This window comes from Cajanus cajan, chromosome 4 (genome assembly GCF_000230855.2).
Source record: "Cajanus cajan strain Asha chromosome 4, NIPB_CcT2T_4, whole genome shotgun sequence".
NCBI lineage: Eukaryota > Viridiplantae > Streptophyta > Magnoliopsida > Fabales > Fabaceae > Cajanus > Cajanus cajan.
In genome coordinates, this window is record NC_138520.1 from 52429697 (window position 1) to 52453311 (window position 23615).

The window sequence follows — 23615 nt, forward strand, 5'->3', positions numbered from 1 at the left end:
TTTTGTACCAAATCCATCTTTCATCTTCTTTGGAAACCAAATGATGGAACCTCCGTTGGTGAATGATAGTCGAATTCTCCATGGAAGCTCCTTGATCTCACTTTATTCTTCCCTAATGTGTTTCCAAGCAAAATTATCAAACAAAAATGGGAGAAGCGAGTGAAGGGTGTGCCAAAAAATTCTTGAGAAGGAGAAGTGAGCAAAGCTAGCACCTAATCTACAAGGAAGATTGGAAAGAATTTCTCCTAAGGGACCTTAGAGAAAAGGAAGAAAGAATTCAAATTATGATTGCTCATAAATCTCCAAAGTGGCTGAATATAAAGGAAAAAGACCTTATATAGATCTTGGTGGCTTCTAGGAGAAGTTAAGCTAACCATGGGTCAAAAGTGAACCATAGTTGCTTAACTAGGATGTGGCACACCAAATTTGAATTCAAAATTCAGATTTGGTGCATGAACCAAGGCTCTCACATGTGCTCCCATGTGCAACTAGATCTAGGAGTTTGAATTATGTATTTGCATGCCATGTGATGCACATTTGCCTTTGAATTTGGTAACTCATATGTGTCTAACCACATGAATGGTCACGACTTCCAATTCAAATTCAAATGTGTATCCTTGGCCCAAATGACTAATAACAACTCCTAAGGCCCATAAAAAACAAAAGGCATGTATTCTGCTTGGCCCAAGAAATACAAGGCCCACAAATCCTACTCTACAAGGCCCAAAATACAAGGCCTAAAAATACAAGTTTCAATCAAAGTCCAAAATCCTATACTATAATGCCCATAATACAAGGCCTAAAATAAAGAGAAGTATTAGGATTTAAGTAATAGTCTAACTTAAGAGGAGCTTAGGCCCACTAATCTTAACACAAGTCCAATCTACCTACATCCTTTTAGCCATAGCCCTAGTAATGGCTCCCTTGGCTATGCCTTTGCCATCACCAAATATGTTACATTCTATTTGCCTAGCTTTTTTAAATTAATCTCACACAAATTATTCTTTCTATAGTCAATAAAAAAACATTGATCAATCATTTTTCTTGACTATGAATGCATCTTCGTCAAATGATACAGTATATCCATTATCACAAAATTGACTTATGCCAAGCAAATTATACTTTAGTCATTCAACATATAAAACATCATTTACAATAGGTAGAGTTTTACCCATCTTACCTATACCTCGGATTTTTTCCTTTTTCACTTCCTTCAAACGAGACTGATCATTTATGAGGTTGGAAGTCTAGGAACATAGACCTTTCTCCTGTCATGTGACATAAGCAACCACTGTCCAAGTACTAGTGTGAATCATTCCTTTTTTCTACCAATGATGTATGCAACAGGGATTATTCACTACAAGGAAAATGATAAATTGCGACGGACAAATTGCGACGGTTATCTAGAAACCGTCGTCGCTTTGATATTGCGACCCTTCATACGACAGTTTTTCAAAACCGTCGCAAAATTATTCAACATTGCGACGGTTTATCGTAAACCGTCGCAAAATTTGTAGAACATTGCGACGGTTTATCATAAACCGTCGCAAAATTTGTTTAACATTGCGACGATTTATCAAAAACTGTTGCAAAATTGTTCAACATTGCGACGGTTTATCGTAAACCGTCGCAAAATTTGTTGAACATTGCGACGGTTTATGATAAACCGTCGCAAAATTTGTTGAAGATTGCGACAGTTAATGATAAACCGTCGCAAATTTTTTTAAACATTGTGACAGTTAGTCATAAACCGTCGCAAAATTTTCAGCATTGCGACGGTTTATAGTAAACCGTCGCAATCTACAAGACAATTTTTTTATTAAAATTAAATTTTTTTTGAAGTATTATGTATATTATCTTAATAAACTTATATTTTATTAACAATTTTATATATACTTCCTTTAACATGAGGTACACAATTTTTTTTTCTTTATATAATTTCAAAATCGTGACTAGAATATAAATTTATCTTTCAACAAACTTATGAATTTATCTTGTATGTAAGATGTGTTAGAGTATATAAATAAATATAATTACCATTTTATAACTTAATTTTTGAGTTATCAGATCACATATTATTGAATAATTTACAATGTTAAATTTTACAAATTTTATTTTAAATTCCATCTTTATAACACTATTAAAAATATAAAAATAAATATGTTAAATTTTATAAAAATCCAGTTTAATTTATTTATGATATAAATATGTTTTTAATATCTAATATATATTTTAAAATGATTATTTTAAAATATATCTTATAATAACAGTTCTAAATGGAACATAAATCTTCAGATTTTTCTTATTTTGATTTTTTTAATTAATATATACAATTTTACTATTTTGATTTTTTCAATCAACGTATACAATAAATAAAAAAAAACACAAAAGATAAACATGCATGGACAAATTTATTTTATCAAAAAATTATTTATTTTAATATATTACATTATATATGTGAGTATTAAGACATATATATATATATATATCAATATATATATTATAATTAAACTTTTTTAAAAATTAATTCATTATTTAAGAATTTTTTTTTATTACATGAGAATTAATTTCTTTTAAAAATTTGACAGATATCAAATAAAAAAATATTTTTTTTTCAGAATCTATATTTTATTTTATTAGAATATAATTTTTAATTTTTAAAATATATTATTTTTTAGATAAAAAATTATGTATATGTCAAATAGTAGTGGGGGCAAGTGCCCCACTATTCCAAATGTGCATCCGTCCCTATATATATAATATAGGGGGTTATAATTATACCGGTGTAACTTTCACTAAGTATTATGACGCTCAATAACTTTATATTAAATGTGAATTTTGTAAATCCAACCGTTAAATTGAAAGTTCATATCACTTTATAAGTGTATATCAAATTTTGTTAAAATTGAACAACTGGAAAGTAATGAAAGTGTTTATATTTTAGTGTATTTTGAAGTGAATATATTACATCAATTTTGTTTTATAAAAATGAAGTATGAAATCATCTTGGATTAATATAAAGTTTTGTATATATCATCTATGAGAGATATGAACTTTCAATCTAACAGTTGGATTTACCAAATTTACATTTAATATAAAGTTATTGAGCGGTGTAATACTTAGTAAAAGTCACATTTAATATATATATATATATATAAGGGGGTTATAATTACATCGGTGTAAATTTTATTAAGTGTTACGCCACTCAATAACTTTATATTAAATGTGAATTTGTAAATTCAACCGTTAAATTGAAAATCTTTTACTCTTAAATCATATATACAAAATGTTATATTAATCGAAGATGATTTCTTATAAAATTAAATTCAATCTGTCAGAAAATTTATATTTTCGATGAGAAAATTCTTGTAGGAAAAGCTATATTATTGATGGAATATTTCAGAAAAATTTATATTTGTCGAAAATGTAAGAACTGGTTTTAAATTTGATATGAAAATATTATGATATAATTAGATAAGATTTTAAGTTAGTATTTTATTAATGATTGATAATTAAAAAATAAAACAAGGATAAATACATTTTTCGAATATTATATGTTTGATTTAAGATAACTTACAAAATAACTCTTGGTAAAGTTATTCCGCTCAATAACTCATGGTGTGTGTAGAATTTTATCGATCCAATTAATTGTTAATTTAAAAGTTATTAAATTTTACTAATAATTAATATATAAAAAATTAATTAGTTTTGGAATAAATTATTTGCTAATTAAAAATATAATTGAAACATTAATTATTTTAAATTATTTAACTAAAATCTTATTGACAATTTACTATATGATCTTAATATTTTTGTATAACTAATATCTGCTTTTAAATTTGATATGAGAATATTATATATAATTAGATAAGATTTTAAGTTAGTATTTTATTAATAGTTGATAATTAGAAAATAAAACAAGGATAAATACATTTTTTTGAATTTTATATGTTTGATTTAAGGTAAATAAATATATTAAATTAATTAATAATTATTTAAAATATAAAAATTTAATTTATAAGTTTGTAATAAATAAATATTTATAATTTTATAAATTATATTATCATTATAAATTATAAAATTAAATAATTTAAATTATAATTTTAAATAGAAATAAGTAGATGTTAATTATAAAAGTAAGTACATATAAATAAAGAATAACTAAATGTATTATTATTATTATTATTATTATTATTATTATTGTTCATAATATAAAATTATTATATATTATTATTATAGTACAAATATGAGATTGTATATTTGAGGATAACTTAAATGAATTAATTTGTACAAGTTATACTGACAACATACATATACATTTCGGTAGCCTACTCATCAGAACTTCACAGTTAAGTGTGCTTGACCTGGAGTAGTACAGGGATGGGTGACCTACTGGGAAGTTTCCTAGAAATTGCACAAGTAAGGATAAAACACGCTAAATAGTGAAATATTGTGAAATAGAACCCTTGAGAGGTCAAATATGAGGATTGTTACATTAATAAATTTATTAAAATTAAAAAAAAATTATAATTTTCGACGGGTAAAAAAAGAATCGTAATATTAATTTAGAGGCAGTTGGTGCGACAGTTGATGAAAGGGTCGCAATGTTAATATAGAGGTAGTTGGTGCGACAGTTGATGAAATGGTCGCAATTCCAAGTTTGCGACGGTTTGTGCAATGGTTCTGATAACCGTCGCAAAATTGCCTGGTGACGGACAATTCTGCGACGGTTCCCAAACCGTCGCAATGTTGTCTTTGCGGCAGTTATAACCGTCGCAATGTAGGCCATATAACCGTCGCAAAATCGTCATTTTCTTGTAGTGATTTGAGATTTTGGTACCAAATATTTTTAGATCCTATTTTGTTAATACCCTTAACAGACTTGCTTATTTAATTTTGTTTATTTTTACATTTGCTAGTGGGATCATTTGTCTTTCCACATATGCCACAAAGAATATTCTTAGGTTTGGAATGTGGTGTCCTAGACTCTAGGTCAAACTTAAGACCACTTTTATCAAGTGGAACTCTTCTATGTTTTAGAAGCATGTTCATCTTAGAAGATCCGCCCTCAAACTTGGCAAGATCCATCCTCAAACTTGGCAAGATCCTATTGTAGCACCCTGATTTTCATAAAATTATATAAATAATATGTCATTATTTATTTTAATGTTTTAATGTATTTATTAAAATAATTTTTAATATTATTTAGTTAGTAGATATGAGTTCTATTTTTATATAAACGTATGTTATTTTTACTAAAAGGGAAAAATATATTTTCTATTATTTATCTATTTTATGTGAGCTCTATTTTAATATAAAAATGATTTTTAATTAATATTTGGATTATTTACTATAAAACTACTTTTATGAAAAATATGTTTTATCAAGAACTATATTTATGTTATTTATTAAAAAGGAGGAAAGGTGTTTTAATTATATTATTTTATGAGAAAGGAAGGAAGGACGTAGTATTCTTTCACTAATTTTTATTATTTTTATTATTATTATAATTATTTATTAATTTGAGAAAAGGGTGGTCACGCATTCACTCCTCTAATTCATTTTCTTTCTTACGTCTTCCTCTTAAGAACAAGGAGAACCAAGAGAAGAGGAACAATCGGATTCCACTCGTGCCTCATGTTCTACTCATCAAGGTAAGGGGGAGTGAGAAATCTCACTCAGAGGTGTGGGAATAACTATTGGCTAGTAGGATTGGCTCCCAATCCCCTTATGTATGCCTTTAGGAACATGCACTTTATGAAAGTTTTCTATTTTGCTTTCAAATTGTTCTATTGCGTTTCTTGTGTGATTCTAAGTGTGAATATGCATTCAATTTCAAGAATAGATAAGTTTTGATATGGATTAGAGTACTCTATGGGTTCCTATGAGAAACCTTATGAGAAACAGACATATTTTGAATGTGTTCTGTTTTGCCTTCTAAGTTTTATGTTGTATTCCTTGATGATTGCTAAGCATGAATGTATGTTTAATTTTGAGTTTGGATATGTTTTGATATGGATTAGAGTGCTCTATGGGTTCCTACGGGAACCCTATGAGAAACAGGCAAATTTCAAATGTTTTCTATTTTGGCTTCTAAGTTTTCTGCTGTGTTTCTTGATGTTTACTAAGTGTGAATGTGTGTTTGATTTTGAAAATAGATAAGTTTTGATATGAATTAGAGTTCTCTGGGGGTTTCTGTGGCAAACCCTATGAAATCAATTTAGGGATATGATCTTCAAATGAATTTTGAGGCATTATATGTAAAATTGATAATGGATTCGTGTTTTAGATAATATTTGGAGTGTTTTGACTGATTGAAATATTATATTAACTGGCTAGTTGTAAAAAAATGTGTGAACTCTTGAAGTTGGTTTTATGACCTTTATGTTTCCTATGTTATGAATTGCGAATTGAATGTGTATGATGTTGGATAATTTCTTGGTATGGTTTATGTGTTATTCTAATGTATATGCCTATGAGAAATTCCTTGTATAAGACTATGTGAATATGATGAGACTATGTGAAAAGTGAATATGAGACACGAGACATGATGATATGTGACAATGAGACATGATATATGAGAAACTATGACAAGTGAAATGATGAGTCAATGAAGTGTGAATGTTTGACATGCATCATGTGCATCTATGTGACGGGTACGATGTGGAGTACACCGTTAGGGAAGGCTCTCCTTGTGTAACAGCTTGGGAGAGTCCTAGGGGATAATGTGGTTTAGATGTCTCAATTTCTCTCGTTTGTGAGCACTAGACGTAACTTGTGTAGCTTCGCTATCCCGACCAGACCTTGAAAGTACATCCTTCTAGTTGAGAGTGTATAGGTAGCTACCTACATGTACTCCTAGACTACCTAAGGTGTGTTGTTTCAGCAGCACACTAGTGATATGTGACTGGCGCCACATGCATGCATCTATGAGTCGAGTCCATAACATCATTGCATGATGAATGATTGCGTATGTGGTACTGTTGTATGTGTAACTTGAATTTGTACTTGATTAATGTGTAGCTATGTTTGTGTTTGTTATGATTTATGTGTGTTGCTTAACCGTTATTTCTACACCTTAACTTGAGTGAGATGTTTCTCATTCCCCTGTTTGCTTAATGTATGTCTTTTATTGTGTTGTAGGTGACCATCAACATAAGGATGTCGGTGACAAAGTTTAGGCTTCAATTGGGCATGCTCTGATAAGACATGTGACATCAGGGTGTAGTTAGGACTAGCCTAGAATGTTGTTTTCATTAAACTATTTTGAAAACCTTAGTTTCTTTTCCTTTGTAATTTTTACATTAGAGTTATGGTTTATGAGTTATGAATGTGAATCTTCTAGCATATGATATTTGAGACATTTTTTTTATCCATGAAAGATGTTATCAACTATGAAAGATTTTATTTATTCAAAAAATTATATTTTACATTTATTGTGTATTAATGTTGGGGTAGAGGGTGTCACACTTATCCCCGTTCTTGTATCCTATACTCATCCCTATCCCTATACTCGATGAGTGCGAAACATCTTAAAAACTTTTATATAGAAAAACGTCTATATCTATTGTCATTAAAAGTTATAACTTGAGGAATCTAAGATTATCTTTTGACCTAACAAAATTGAATTACACCAATTAAACACAAATAATTTTTCACAAAAAAAATTGTAATATCATAAGAAAATGCATATAACAGTGAAATCTATCTATATCTATATATTATTAAAGGTAAAATAATCTTTTGAAAAGATTCCTTAGTCTTTAACCACGAAGTGTTCAGCAATATTTTTGTTCGGAAAAAGAGTTTAGGAGCTCATTTACGAGGGATGGAACGATATCTTGAGAGAGTTGATTCTGTTAGACATACACAACTTTACAACCGTTTGTTTGAGGAATATGAAGACACACTTCGGCAAGAGGAAAAACTTTGGTATCAAAAATCCAGAGAAAGATGGATTGAACTTGGGAATCGAAGCAATTCATTTTTTCATGCAAAAACCGTAATTCACCGAAAACATAAAAGAATTATTGGACTTAATCTTCGTAGGGGTTGGTGTACTGATGTAGAGGTTTTGAAGCATGAAGCTGTGGTGTTTTATAGCAACTCATGTGGAAATGTCACCTTGCCCCGTCTCTTTATCAAGGGAGGAATGCACATCACTAGAAGCGTCTGTATCAAAGGAGGAGGTTTTTCGAGCATTGCAGAGTTTGAAATCTTATAAATCCCCAGGCCTTGATGGATTTCAACCAATATTTTTTAAAAATTATTGGAATGAGGTGGGGGAGGATGTTTGAAGGTTTTTAGCTATGGCATTTGAGACGGGAAGGATTGACCCTAAGGCCACTAAAACTTTACTAGTCCTTATTCCTAAGATTGATCACCGAAAGACCTTTAAAGACTTTCGCCCGATTAGCTTGTGTAATGTTGTGTATAAATTAGTTTCTAAAGTCTTGGTGAATCGTTTACGGCCTATTCTAATGAGGCTGGTGAGCCCCTTCAAAGTAGTTTTATACCAGGTAGAGGTACTATGGACAATGCCATTATTTTACAGGAGATTATCTATAGTATGTCTAAATCTAGACGGAAAAAAGGAGATGTGGTGTTTAAACTTGACTTAGAGAAGGCTTATAACCGAGTTGACTGGCAGTTTTTAGAGGAGGTGTTGGTAACCTTTGGATTTCTGATGCCCGTGATCTGGCTGATTATGTCAGGCATAAAGTCTTCGGTTATTTCTCTTCTTTGGAATGGGGAACATATGGAGGGTTTTCTACCACAACGGGGGTTACGACAAGGTGACCCTTTATCTCCATACTTATTTTTGTTATGCATGGAGAGGCTAGGGCATATGATCCAGGCAGAAGTATCAGCAGGAATTTGGGAGCCTTACCAGATTAATTCTGACGGACCTCCCATCTCTCACTTATTCTTTGCCGATGATGTGCTTATTTTTGCTAAAGCTAAATCTGCACAAATTTGGAGGGTTGCTACTATTCTGGAGAAATTTTGTACTACCTCAAGTCTTAAAGTTAATATTCAGAAGTCTAAAGCTTTAGCATCTCGCGAGGTGCCTACTCGCTGTAAGAATAAAATCACTTCCATTACTCATATCAACTTTACAAATGAGTTGTGGAAGTACTTGGGTTTCCACATGGTGCAAGGTCGAGTTTCTAATCACACTTTTGCGGAAGTTATGTGATGGAATCATGCCTAGGAAGGCAAGAGGTGACATATTGAAGGAGCCAAGAGGAGTTGGCTAGACATGAAGGTTTGGGCCAGTCAGGGCCCAATGGGCCTGATGGGCCTGGGAAGGCCCAAGTTGAACTTTTCATGGGCCATATTTTGTTATAGCTATTTTCATATGTTTTGTATACATCATGTTAGTATAGGTATCATATATTTTGGTCTTGTATTTTGGACCACATAGAGTAGCATTTTAGGTTTTAGGCTTGTTGGGCCTAGTTTTGGGCTTCATGGGCCTTTGGGCTTTTGGTACCCAATATTGGGCTCATTTTCATTCTTGTAATTTTTCCTTTCCATTGTATTTGTTTGACCAATGTATTTAGGTCATTAGATTAGGAATACACAAGAATTACTTAAATAGGTAAAATAGGTTAAACTAGGTTTAATTTGGAAGTCATTTAAGTTACATTTGAGTCACATGTTTAGCACCATGGGTGGCTGAACATGTGCCACTCAAATTAACCCTAAATAACTCTCAAATCAAACCTAAATGCATCTAGGCACCTAAATTTTCGAACTAGCACATGGGAGCCAAAATTTGAATTCAAATTTCAAGTTTGAATTCAAATTTTGGGCGCCACATGTAGCCTTGGATTTAGGCACCCAAAGTTGCACACTTGGAACCCTACTTAAGTGATTCTTCCACTCTTTGTATTCACTTTTGAGAATAATGAAATTTGAGAGCTTATTCAGCCAAATTTCGTTCAAGAGTCACCATGAGAGAAAGCTTCACCTTAGGAACCCTACTAGGTTTTCCTCCTCTTTGAAGTGAGCTTTCCCTTGCACCTTAAGCTTGGATGCTTCCATCCAAGGCTTAAGCCTCTTCTATATCTGAGATTCTTCCTCCATCTAGTGTTCATCTTTGTGGTTTCCATCTCCTTGAAGAAGATCCGAGCAAAGGAGAAGCTAAGGAGAAGTCATCTACCACTCCTCCTAACCTTTTTCCATCATTATGTCAAAGGTGCAACAACGTCTTACTATGTGGAAGGGTCGTCTGTTGGCTCGTCCAGGACGCGTTACATTAGTGAACTTTATGTTATCCTATATTCCTGCATATACAATGCAAACTCAGTGGCTCCCATCAGGTACATGTGAGAAGCTGGATGCTATCAGCCAGAAATTTATCTGGAGTGGGTCTGACTCTCATAGGATGCACTTGGTTAAATGGGACAAAATTACACAACGAAGGAAAGATGGAGGGCTAGGAGTATGTGTGGCTCGTTTTAAGAATACCTCATTATTAGGAAAGTTGATTTGGGACCTCCTTGCCCATCCTACCAAGCTTTGGGTGCAGGTTATCTTCTCTAAATATCGTGTCGATAATGTTACATCACTTCTGCAACTTTCGGGTTCCTATTTTTTGAGGTCCTTGCGAAAGGCATATGATAGTTTACAACTTGGATTTCAATTGCAGCTTGGCAATGGACATAGTAGTTTATGGTTTACAAATTGGTTTTATGGCACATACCTTGCTCCTTCCGTTCCTTTTGTTCATCTACAGGATATTAATATTCGTGTGTGTGACGTTTGGGATGATGGACATTGGGCTCTTGAGAAACTGTACTTGTGGCTGTCAGATGAGACCAAGGCAGGCCTTCAGGCTCTTACACTTTGCCTCCATCCTAATGCGGAGGATGTTATTGTGTGGAGTAGTTCTGTTAACGGAGAGTACACTGCCAAAGCCAGTTATAGGTGGTTGTGTGATGCTGGAGTTGCAACAAGGGGTACTTGGCATTAGATTTGGAGATTACCTATGTCAGAATCCATTCGCTTCTTTGTTTGGCAGGTCGAACAACAGGCCTTACCTACGTGTAGCTGGCTGGTTAATCATCATGTGGGGCAAGACACGACGTGTCCGCGGTGTGGTGATGCAAATGAAGACATGCAACATATACTCTTCAAGTGTGGTGGTGCTGATCGGATTTGGAAGGTCTTTGGCTTGACAGAGGTGATCCGATGGAATTATGTGTATTGGCTGGATTGGATGCTTCGATGTTTCAAGAAATTTCACATTTTACCAGCAATCATTTGTTGGCAGCTCTAGAAAGACCGCAATATTCATGTGTTTAACGGGCTCATTAGGAAGCCATGGAGTCAAATTCGACAGATTTGTGAGCTGTATACAATCATGCAAACTAGCTTTGCACCTTGTACGGAGGCGACACTGACCTGCAAAGTCCCCGAGTGGGTTTCATGTGTGCTAGTAGAGGGTCCTCAAGTGAGTGTTCATGTTGGTGGAAGCTCTCTTAGGAATCCATGACCTGCAGGTTTTGGAGGTTTAGTTCAGAATTCTGATGGCAATTGGTTGTTGGGATTTAAGGGAGATATTGGAATGGCTACTTACATGATCTTCAATTATGTTGGAATAGAAGGTATCTATCTGTTCTCTTGGTTTCAGATTCAAAAATGGCTTTGGAGTTAGTCAAGCAACCAATTCAACATACTCATAGGTATGCGGGGGTCCTTTGTCATATTAAAGAATTAATGGCCAAACCATAGACTCTTAGTTTGATCCATTCTTGAGGGAAGGAAACATGTGTACAGACATGCTTGCTAAAATAGGACCTAATTCTGGAATTGTGCTTTTGGAACCCGAAGATCCTCCGACTATGTTAGAAGCTCAGCTCTTTGCTAATGCCATGGGTCTCCCCGTGTTATGGGAGTAGTGTATTTTTCCCTTTGTCTTTCTTTTTTCTCTTGTTGACATTTCAATATCAAAAAAAAAACTACATACCTCGGACCCAATTTTTTAAAATAATTTTTTAGCCTTTTAAAATTTAAATATTTTATATTAATCGTAAAATAAATTAGTTAGCATTCAATGAATTGAATTGCATCAATTAAACACAAATAAATTTTCATAGAATATTTGAAATAGCATAAAAAATGCATATAATAGTGAATTTTATCTATATATTATTAAAAGTAAAATATTCTTTTAAAGATTTTTCCTTCTCAACTACATAGCCTTGGTCCATTTTTTTTAAAAAAAAATTAGCCTTTTAAAATTCAAACATTTTCTATTAATTGTAAAATAAATTATTAGCATTTAATAAATTGAATAATGTTAATTAAATACAAATAATTTTTCATAGAAAATTTGAAATATCATAAGAAAACACATATAATAATGAGAAAAGTATTCTACATTTAATAATATAAATATATATATATATATATATATATATATATATATATATATAGCTATATAGTTATATGTATGATATGATATGTTGATTTTTATTTTGTCTCTTTTTTCTTCTTGTGTATTTCTTTATTTACTCTAGGAAATTGGTACAAAACCTCTACATAATTTTCTTCATTCTCACTAATTTCAAATTCACCTCTCCTATCACATCTTCATTCACCTGTCAATTTTTTTTCTACTACATTTCTTCAATAGCACTAAGTAATTGCTAGAGGACCATTACAAACTTTTCTTCATCCAAACTCTCTTTAAGGCTCCTTTTTCACATGACTATCCATAAAAAATAACTAAAAGTATAAGGAAGGAAAATGAATAGTTGGATAATCAATATAACTTCTATTTAAAAAATCATTAGTAATATATTTTTTAATTACATATGCATATTTATAATTTTTTATGTCTGTACAAACACTCACTTGAATTTGTAAATTAAAAGAGAATTCAACATTTCTAAATTAGGTATTGAATTTAGAAACTAAATAACCACCCTTAACAATTTTAAGTTTTATTATCGATATGTGGGAGGTAAGAGTTCACCATTTCATTTGATTTAAATAGCTCCATTTAGTTTTGTTTTTTGAGATATGTATGTGTTTACTTTTTCAAACCTAAAAGTAAAAAAAAAAATTCCTTATTCAATATATATTGATATTAATGGTTTGTAATTTTAAAATGGAGGTACAATGAACATGAAAGATTAAATTATTTTCAAAAATTTAATTTGATAGATATTAAATTTAAAAATATTTATTATTATCATTTAAATTTGATAAATTCAAATTGTATAGTATGTTAAACCTTTCAATGATATTTTTCTAAAAAAATTTAATTAAGAACAATTTTATTTTTAATATTATAAACAAGAAAATAAAATATTCAATAATAAATTAGTTTTTTTTAAGATTTCTTGTCTTTTGAATATTATTTAATTATTTATAGTAAATTTTATTTATTTAATTTTAAAGATAATTTTTACAAAATTAACAATATATTTATTTATATAAATATTTTTATAATAATCTTATAACATTACATAAAACACCAATCAATTATCACACTATGTAACGACCCGACAGGTCACCACACTCATAACCGCAGCACACCAGAAACACTAGACAGAATAGAACGAGTATATAAATATAGGATCTAGAATATAAATATATACAAATGTTCCAATCCGACTAGAGTTAGGGCATACAATATAAAATACAATCCAAAATAGTCAGATAGTGGCTTAACATCCAAAACATCAGCCAGTTAAGACTCCCCGTCCTCTGCCAGCTATAAGCTTGCTCCTATCACAAATCTAGCCCTGCTTTGCTCCCATACATAGTATGATCATCGCAGTCCAAACACATGGAAACAACAAGAGTAAGCTAGTATAAAAAGAACAAGATATAGGGAAATTTTTTTTTTAGTAATAACAACAATTACAACCATCAACAATCCATCAATAAACATCCTGTCAGTTATTATCACACAGTTTATCAATACACACAAAATGCGTCGTCACGCATATCACCTCGGAGATCTCCTACAACACCTCAGCCTTTCGGCCTACAACACCTCAGTCTTTCGGCCTACAACACCTTAGCCTTTCGGCCTACAACACCTCAGCCTTGCGGCCTACAACATCCAAAGGCAACACATAGTGCAACAGAACTGTTCAGCTCAGCATATCAACTTACAACACAACACTACTCAGCAACATACAACACAACTTAATTTGTCAACATACAACACAACCCAACATTATCAACTTCAATATCTACTAGTCACCCCATCATATTCATTTCAACTCAACTTAGCATATAGTAAAATCCCATCTCCGTGCCTGGCGCACTCGTGGTTGCGCCCAGCGCAGCACAACCAGAGAGCACCAGGGACCAACACGCCCGGCGTGAGGGAAGGCAGAGACCTCACAAGATCTCACACGCCTGGCGTAATACCTATTGCGCCCGGCGTGAGGGAAGGCAGAGACTTTCTCCAAGTCTCACGCTCGGCGCAATTTATATTGCGCCCAGCGCCACCTCTGGCAAAGACTCCCATGGAGTCTCCGCACCCGGCGAGACAAAGCCAAGCCCGGCGCCACACCATAACCTCAAAACTTGAGTCATCCACTGATATCGCGCCCGGCGCGGTTCCACCACGCCCAGCGAGGGCCATCCAGAGATTCACATCCTCAAGCCCGCCCGGCGCATCCACCATTGCACCCACGTGCTTGCCTAAATGAAGTCTCTGATGGTCACGCGCCCGGCGCAAAGAACTACGCCCGGCGTGATACCTAGCAACAACCCTCAAACTTTCGAAAATCTCATCAAAACCTGCAAAATCAACTTCCCAGGCACATGCAATCGGTTCAAATTATCACGTTTACATTCAAGGACCCAAAAACACTACCTTTTTCAACATGCAACAACAAATCAATGATTTCCCCAAATTTTCTCAAAAACCCCGAAACCCCCAAAAACGAGTTCTCATTCAATACAGCCACGAATCAACCATCAATAAGCATCTAATGAGTTTCTAGAACTCATCCATAGCCAAAAACAGCGACAAAAAAAGAAAAATACCAGCTTCCCTTACCTCGGTAGAAGATTCCGAGCTTCGGAAGGAACGAGAATAGAAGATGAAGAAGAAACTTGAGGGAAGAATCTCCACACAGCTCAGCTAGCTCTACCTAACTTGAATCACCACCTTCAGTCCAGGGAAGAGAAGAATCAGCCAAATGAGTAAGAAAGAAAGAGTGGGAAGAGAATGGGTGAGAGGGTGTGTGTCGGGGAGAGAAAAAGGAAAAGGAGGGTCTCACACACTATATATAAATAAATAAGTACAATAATATTTTAAATAAAAATACATGAAATTACTATATAATATTTTTCATACTATGATATTAGTAAGAGTATTGACAAGAATATCTATCAACTTCCTTAAAGTGTTATTTGCTTTTATCAAATCCAGGACAAAGGCTTAAGGATCAACCGTAACTCCAACAATTAAACCAATAAATATTGGATAATAAAGAAAAATATTATATATCAATACAAGTCGATAATTACTTCAACTATCATATATATTAATTATAATAAGTTCAATAAATGTATTAAATTCATTATTATATACATTAATTTATAAACTTTATATAATCAACTCTTTCTATTATAAATTTAAAATAACAATATTTTAAAATTATTAAAAAAAAACACTTAAATACATTAAATAGTGATTAATTTTTTTAATTATTAACCATTATGGTATGAGTTGTGTTTTAAATCAAATGTCTTGTGCATTTCACGGGTAACCATTCTAATATTATATCGGAGAATAGTCTCCTGAAAATTTATTATAATTAATTTTTTAAATCTATATCTATATCTATAATCTATAAATATTATTAAGGGTAGAATAGTCTCCAGAAAAAAATTTCCCACTCAAAATTACATAGACCAGACCAACTTATTTTCCTAAAACTTTTAAGTCTTTTAAAATTTAAACAATTCCTATTAATTATAAAATAAATTTATTAGAAACTTGATAAATTGAGTTACGCCAATTAAGAACCTAAATAATCTTTCATAGAAAAATTAAAATATTTTTTTTAAAAAAAATATGATTTATTTATTAAATGCATAAAATGGTGAAATGAAAGTTATTTTTAATTTTTTTTAATATAATTGTACATTCAAATTGAAATTTAAAATTGATTTATGAAACAATTTATTATGATTAATTTCTTAAATTATATCTATAAATCTATCTATATCTATATTTATATCTATTTATTAAATATAAAATAGTCTCTTGAAAATATTTTCCACTCAAAACTACATAGTTCAAACCTTTTTTTTTCTAAAACTTTTAGGTCTTTCAAAATTCAATGATTCTTATTAATTGTAAAACAAATTCATTAGCATTTAATAAATTGGATTACGCCAATTAAGCACTAACAGGATCTTGCATAGAAAATTTAAAATATTATAAGAAATGTGATTAATATATTAAATGTATATAATGGTGAAATGATAGTTATTTTTAATTTTTATAAAAAATATTGTACATTCAAATTTAAATTTAGAATTAATTTATGGGACAATTTATTATAATTAATTTTATATATATATATATATATATTAAAACAACTTTCTCATTCAGAGGGCGACATCCACATTGAAGAGTTTCAACTTTGAGCTCGCATAGCACTATAACTTATATCTGTCCAATGAGGTATTGTAATTTGTAAAATGATTTTTCTCTCCTTTAGTTTTTATGCAACTTTCAACTTAAAAATATGCAACACATATTTACACCACATCTTAAACGTTATTCAACATACATCTTCAACTTAAGACAACATACTTCTCAACTTATTAATCACATCATACTTCATTATACATTATCATCATATGATATAAAAGAATCAATTCAAGAACAACTCAAGGAGATGCATCAACAAAAAAATAAGGGAGTCTTGTCATGCGCCTAAACCCCTCTAGAGCTCCTCACTAGGTGGGATATTTTCGCTTAGTGAGACAAAGTTTTTGTGGCTTTCTTCACTGGCTAAGCATCAACTTGTTGAGTTAGGTTAACTCCCAGTGGGTCTTCTTATTGGGCAACCATAGATCGTTGGGTGAGCTTAATCCACAAGGGTTCCCCCACCAAGAACCATAACTCACTAAGAGAGCAAGACTCCTTGTGGGTTTTCTCATCGAGTACGATATTACTTGCTAGGCAAGCTCTCGTGAGAGTCACCCTAGATGCATTTTCTTTATAGGCGATAATCATGCTACTAAGTGAGAATATAAATCTAGGCAGAGGATCAATAACTATGAATGCACATCAAGTGAGCATGCATTTTCGCTGGGCAAGAATATGAAATTCCTCCATGGAAGTTCATTTTCTCCCATCAAATCCAGCCACCATACTTTGAATCTAACATATGCAATCCATCAAAATACAACTAAAAAACTAAAACAACATGAATTGATCATAAAACTTCACATGTAATCAATTAACAACTCAAGATCATCATCCCATCTTCAACCTCCAAAGAACTCAAAACCCACCAATGTGAAGTTCATTTATTCTCAACGAAAATTCCAATCAAACTCGATGAACCCTCTTATAAGCAATCTCATTTTCAACCTACAATGAATGAAGAAAATATGAACATTGAGTTTGACCTTGTCAACAAAGTAAGAGAAAAGGCCAAAATCAATGAAGCAACATGCAAGCAAAGGATAGCTTGCCACCATAATTCCAAACTAAAGCCCCTCATTTTTTGATTGGGCGACCTCGTGTAGCGAGCTACCAAGCACAATGTGACAAACTAGTAGGAAAACTTAGTCTTACTTGGAAAGGTCACTTCCATGTCACCAATAGTCTACATAATGGATCATACTAATTTGAAGAGCTTAGAGGCAAACCACTACCAAGAACGTGGAATGTCACTCACTTAAAACACTACTTTAGCCAATGCCACCATGATTGGGATGTGTACTCTTTTTCCTACCTTAACCTTTTTTCTCATAAAAGGAATTTTCGACTTAGGAGGTTCTAATGAGGCACCCCGAGATCATGTAAAACATTCAACTAATTCATCAAAGCAATCACAAAGGTGTATTTTTTAAAACATGATCACCGTTACTACAATAAAATAAAAAAATTCGCACTACCCACATCCCATATGTGATGTCTGAGCAAACGACCTCCCGTGCCTTTATGTGATTTCCAATCGAACGAGCACTCGTGTCTTTACATATCCCATGTGTAATGTTCAAGCAAATGAGCTCTCGCATCTTTACATTTTCATACACAATGTCTGAGCAAATGACATCTCACATTTTTACATTCTTATACGCGTCTTTCGAGAGAATGAGCCTTCACATCTTTACACCTCTCATGCACGATATATGAGCAAATGAGCTCTCATGTCTTTACATTCTCATATGCAATATCTGAGCAAATGAGCTCTCGCATCTTTACCTTTTTATGCGCAATTTTTGAGCAAACGAGCTCTCACATCTTACAAATCTTTCATACATGATGTTCGAGCAAACGAGCTATCATGTCTTTACATTTTCATACACGATTCCCAAGCGAAATAACTCTCACATCTTACACACTTCTCACGCATGATATTCGAGCAAACGAGCCCTCATGTCTTAACACTCTTAGATGCAATTTTTGAGCACACTCTCTTGCATAAAATATTTTATAATCAAACTCTTACGATTCTCAAATGCTATTTCCAAGAGGACAACCTCCAACAATCCTCTTCATAACTTACAACTCATGATTCACGTTGGACTACCAACTACAAAAGAACATACAATACCATACACAATAAACATACAAACTCTAGACATTATTCAACATACGACAATAGAATTCAACAACAAATGTACTTAATTACAACAAAATGATTGTCACCAACACAAAACAAGATTTAACAATCGAGGGCCTTACCTTTACCCTCCACCTCCTTGCAACCAGGCATACCATCGACCTCTAAGGTTGTAGACATATCTTCATTTGAAGAATCTTTGGTATCATACTCATCAAGAGAATCACCATCCCTTACCAACTCACCCTCAATGACATCCAAATTGGCACTCAACTTAGCACAAGGAAACATAGGCGAATGATACACCACCTAACTCACAGATCTATAAAACCCACGCAATAACTCCTCGGTCGCGTCCGCCTCCAACTTTGTCATGCGAGACATATACCTTCTAATCTGCAACATCATTAAAGATCTCCTCAAATGACAACTTCTCCACATCCTCCACATACCCGTCTAATCTCTGACATCACCAGACCGTTCCACTAACAACTTCTCTACATCCTCTACACACTTGCCAAACGTGTGCATAACCACGTTCTTCTCAATGGATAGTTTCGCCACCTTCATTGCCAACAAGTCACCCTTTTTCTTGTAATAATCCTTTAACTCCTTTAGACTCTTCCTTTCAACCTCAAAGCATGCGCAAGCCATCACCAATATTGCTCTCTCTAAGCAACTAGCATCCAATTCTGACCATAACATATTAACCTTCACCTTCAAAGTTGCCACCTCCTCTCACTCTAAACCATCATTTGGAACAACTGCACCTTTGGCGAAAAAACTAGCCACCACTCACTAATGTATGCAACAAATAACAACACAAGAAACCATTGAAGAACACAACCACCAACTTCAATGTCACTACAAAACAACGTATCTCACAAGAACAAATGTTAAGAAACCAACCCATTGATCGCAAAATGCTAGAGACACACTTCACAAATCATAAATTCTAGTACAGTTGGCCAAGAACTCACCAAAACCGTGAAGGGAAATAGAAAACCATGTTCCAATACAAGTACAAAATTCAATGTATGGCATTTATTGCCCATCAATTCAACAAAAAAAAATCGTCAAATCGTGCATTAAATGCAGCACATACCCAAAATCACATATTTTCCACCTTAGCGACTTTTATGCACCGCTTAATTCCAATGTTGAATCTCACAAGCCCATCTACTTAAACCAACCTTACTTGTAGCTTCTACACCCTAACGGGCTCGAAACTCGGGAAGCTTATGTACCGTATAACTTAATGGATCTCTTAACCATTATGATCACAAGTTGATCTTTCCTCTCTACTACTATGATCACAAGGTAATCTCCTTACTATTATAATCATAACCCAATCTCATTTATGATTGCAAGTCTTCAAATGTATCAACTCATACACATGCAACATCCTACAATTCGTAGTACAAGTCTCTCCAAACCAGACAACCTACCATAACCAGGTGAAAAAATAATGTGACTACAACACAAATCATAACTTTTTCCCTCTAAAAAGTTCAGAGCTTAGAGGCTTGTGTACTACCTCCTAAATCAAGTCGAGTTGATCTACTAGCTTGCCCACAAGCCGAGCTGACCTCCTCCAATGCACCCATATCGAGCTCCTTCTCTATCATCATGTAGTAAAACCCTAAACGGTCAAAACCCTAATGACTAACAGCACAAATATCTTCCATAAATGTCATATCTTAGCACATTGTGATCACCTAACAAAATATCTTTACTAAACTAAAACAATATCTTTGTTAATCAATGACAATATCCCTACACAATCATAGGGAGATATCTCCAAGATATTATGCAACATTATCAAACATATATACAAGGTACTACGTATCATACTACCCTAACCTAGTTTTTCACCTAAACTCCCCTCTAACTTGAGTGGCAAAGTTTCTTTGTAGATATCTCAGTCACAAACATTAGAGTAGTTGAACATCATCTCTACGCGGGAGCACTTGCAAAATGTCAATAAGAACAATTATTTTATTAATATTGATTTATCCATGGTTAATCATTGAATTAGTGACTTGACCAATTCAATGATCAGACAGATTTTAAAAAAATTAGTAATCTATACTTGTAAGACGTGACTTTCACTAATCAAACATTATTTTAACATGAAAATCGATCCTAGGAATACCAGGTTAAACCCCACATCTCAAGATAGACAATAAATAAATTTTCATTATTTAACATAATTCAAAAATTACATACAATAATTTATGTCTTAATTTATAATATTAAAATGATTAGAAATATAAGAAAATTACAAATAAATTATAAAAAAATATATCTTAAATTTTTTCCACAGTAATTTTTTTTTATTGGTAATTATATTTGGACGTGTGTAAGAAAAATAATCTAAGTCGTATTTTTATCTTTTATTAAGAATTATGAATTAAAAATTAATAATTTTGAATTATGTAAAATTAACCAAGTAAATTAAATTGACGTTTAAAATTTTGAATTAAGAATTTGATTTTCTACGGTAATATTCATCTTTAATCGAATGATAGTTAATAGATGAATATGATACTTGAAATTTTTGCATAAAAGTTTATTAACATCTGAATTATAATAAACAAATGATTTATTATTATTTTTATATTTTTCTAATGTATTGTTATAATAATTGTAATATAATATTTTTTTTTACATTGTCTTATTACTGAAGTAATAATTTATTGAAGTTTTTCTTATCTAACCAAAACAATTTTTTTCCATATAATTGAAGTATTTAACTTCAGCTGTATTTGATTACGTGTATTACACGTATAACAAACTAATTTTGTACATTAATAAAAATATAGCTAATTACTTCTATCAAACTCGTTTAAGTTTAAATGCTATTTTACTAATGATTGAACTATTGGTTGCGAAAGCAGAATTTGCGATTAAGAGAGATAAGAAGAAAAAAAAATCCCTCATTTAACTATACCAAGAATTAATTATTGATCACAATAATATAAATAAGTGCTTTTGCTTTTTCTCTTTGACATGTTCATTTTACGTATGCTATTTAATATTTTTTTTTATGTATTCAGTGACATATCCAGAAATTTTAGATAGTGGGAGTAATACTTATTCATATATTTGTAGTATTAAAAATTTTATATATAACTTTTAAAAGTATAAATATATATTCTAATTATTTTTTTACAGTTTTTTATATCTACAATTACGATTAAGGATGAAAATAAACTATGTTAAACTATGTTATATTATAATTTAATAATTTAAACCTAATTTTCTTTAAAAATATATGTTCTAAATATGACATATTTATCTGTCATAGAAAGTTTTTAAATGTTTGGTTAGAACTACAATCTTAAAGACCTAGTTAATAATAATTTAACAATAATAAAAACAAAAAAATAAATATGTTAAATTTTATAAAAATAAACTTTAATTTATTTATGATATAAACATGTTTTTAATATGTAATATAAATTTTTAGATGATAATTTATTTTAAAACACATTTTATAATAAAAAATATAAATAGAACATAAATCTTCCAATCTTTCCTATTTTGATTTTTTTAAATCAACGTATACAATTTTGCAATTTTTACTATTTTGGTTATTTTTTATCAATATATACAATAAATAGAAAGTACAAAAAAGTACAAAAGGTAAGCATGCATGCTGTAAATTTTATTTTATCAAAAATTAATATATTACATTATATGTGTGAGCATTAATATATATATATATATATATATATATATATATATTATAATTAAAAAATTTTAAAAAATTGATTCGTTATTAAAAAATATTTTTTATTACATATGATAACTAATTTCATTTGAAAGTTTGACAAATATCAGGTAAATGAATAACTCATCGAAATTTATATTTTATACATAAGATAATTTAAATATATATATATATATATATATATATATATTATTAGAATATAATTTTTATTGTTTAAAATATATTATTTTTTAGATTAAAAAAATTGTGTATGTGTGAAATGGTAGTGGGGCAAGTGTCTCCATCTCCACTATGATATAAGTAGATCCATTCTTGTATGTATTTAAGTAAATCACCGTTGACTTTGGTATTATTATTTATACATTTACATTCTTAAGAGGCATAAAATCAGAAGAAAAATCATTCATTTATCAAACATTTTTTCTTCTTAAATTTAGTATGTTTTAATAAAGATGTTATTTAATATTAATGTTATTAATTTTATATATTTATTTATTATAATTAGAAAATAACAAAGCCACTTAGTTAATAAATATATTATATTTATAAAAAAAATAATAACTTGATATATTAATGACACAAGTTGCTATTTGGAGAAGGTAAGTTTCTTCAGAGCAAAATTATAGATTGAAATTACACCTTATGCATTAAATCATTTGTTTTTCTGTCACAAAATGTCAGAATTCTACTTACACATTATGCTGATACATATAGTTATAGAAAGTTATGTTTTTGTTAACTAAATGATCATTTTGAATGTCAAAAGGAAGATTTCAGCATAAAGCAGAAGAAATTATCTATTAATAAAAGAAATTAGACACTATAGTATTCTTTTCAAGTGGACAGTGGCAACAAAAAAATATAATACTTATGATAATTTACAAAAGGGTTAACAAGGGCTACAACTTTGTCCAGAGGTTTGTACTTTGGAGTTTGGACACCTTGACTATTGTCACTAAATGATCAAATAGCAAATCATACATAATAGATCCAAAAATTAAAGTCAAGTATTTTCTGTAACATATCCTACAGCACCCTTGCAGTTGTTCCACAATTCTGTCACCATTTGTGACGTCATATTTGAG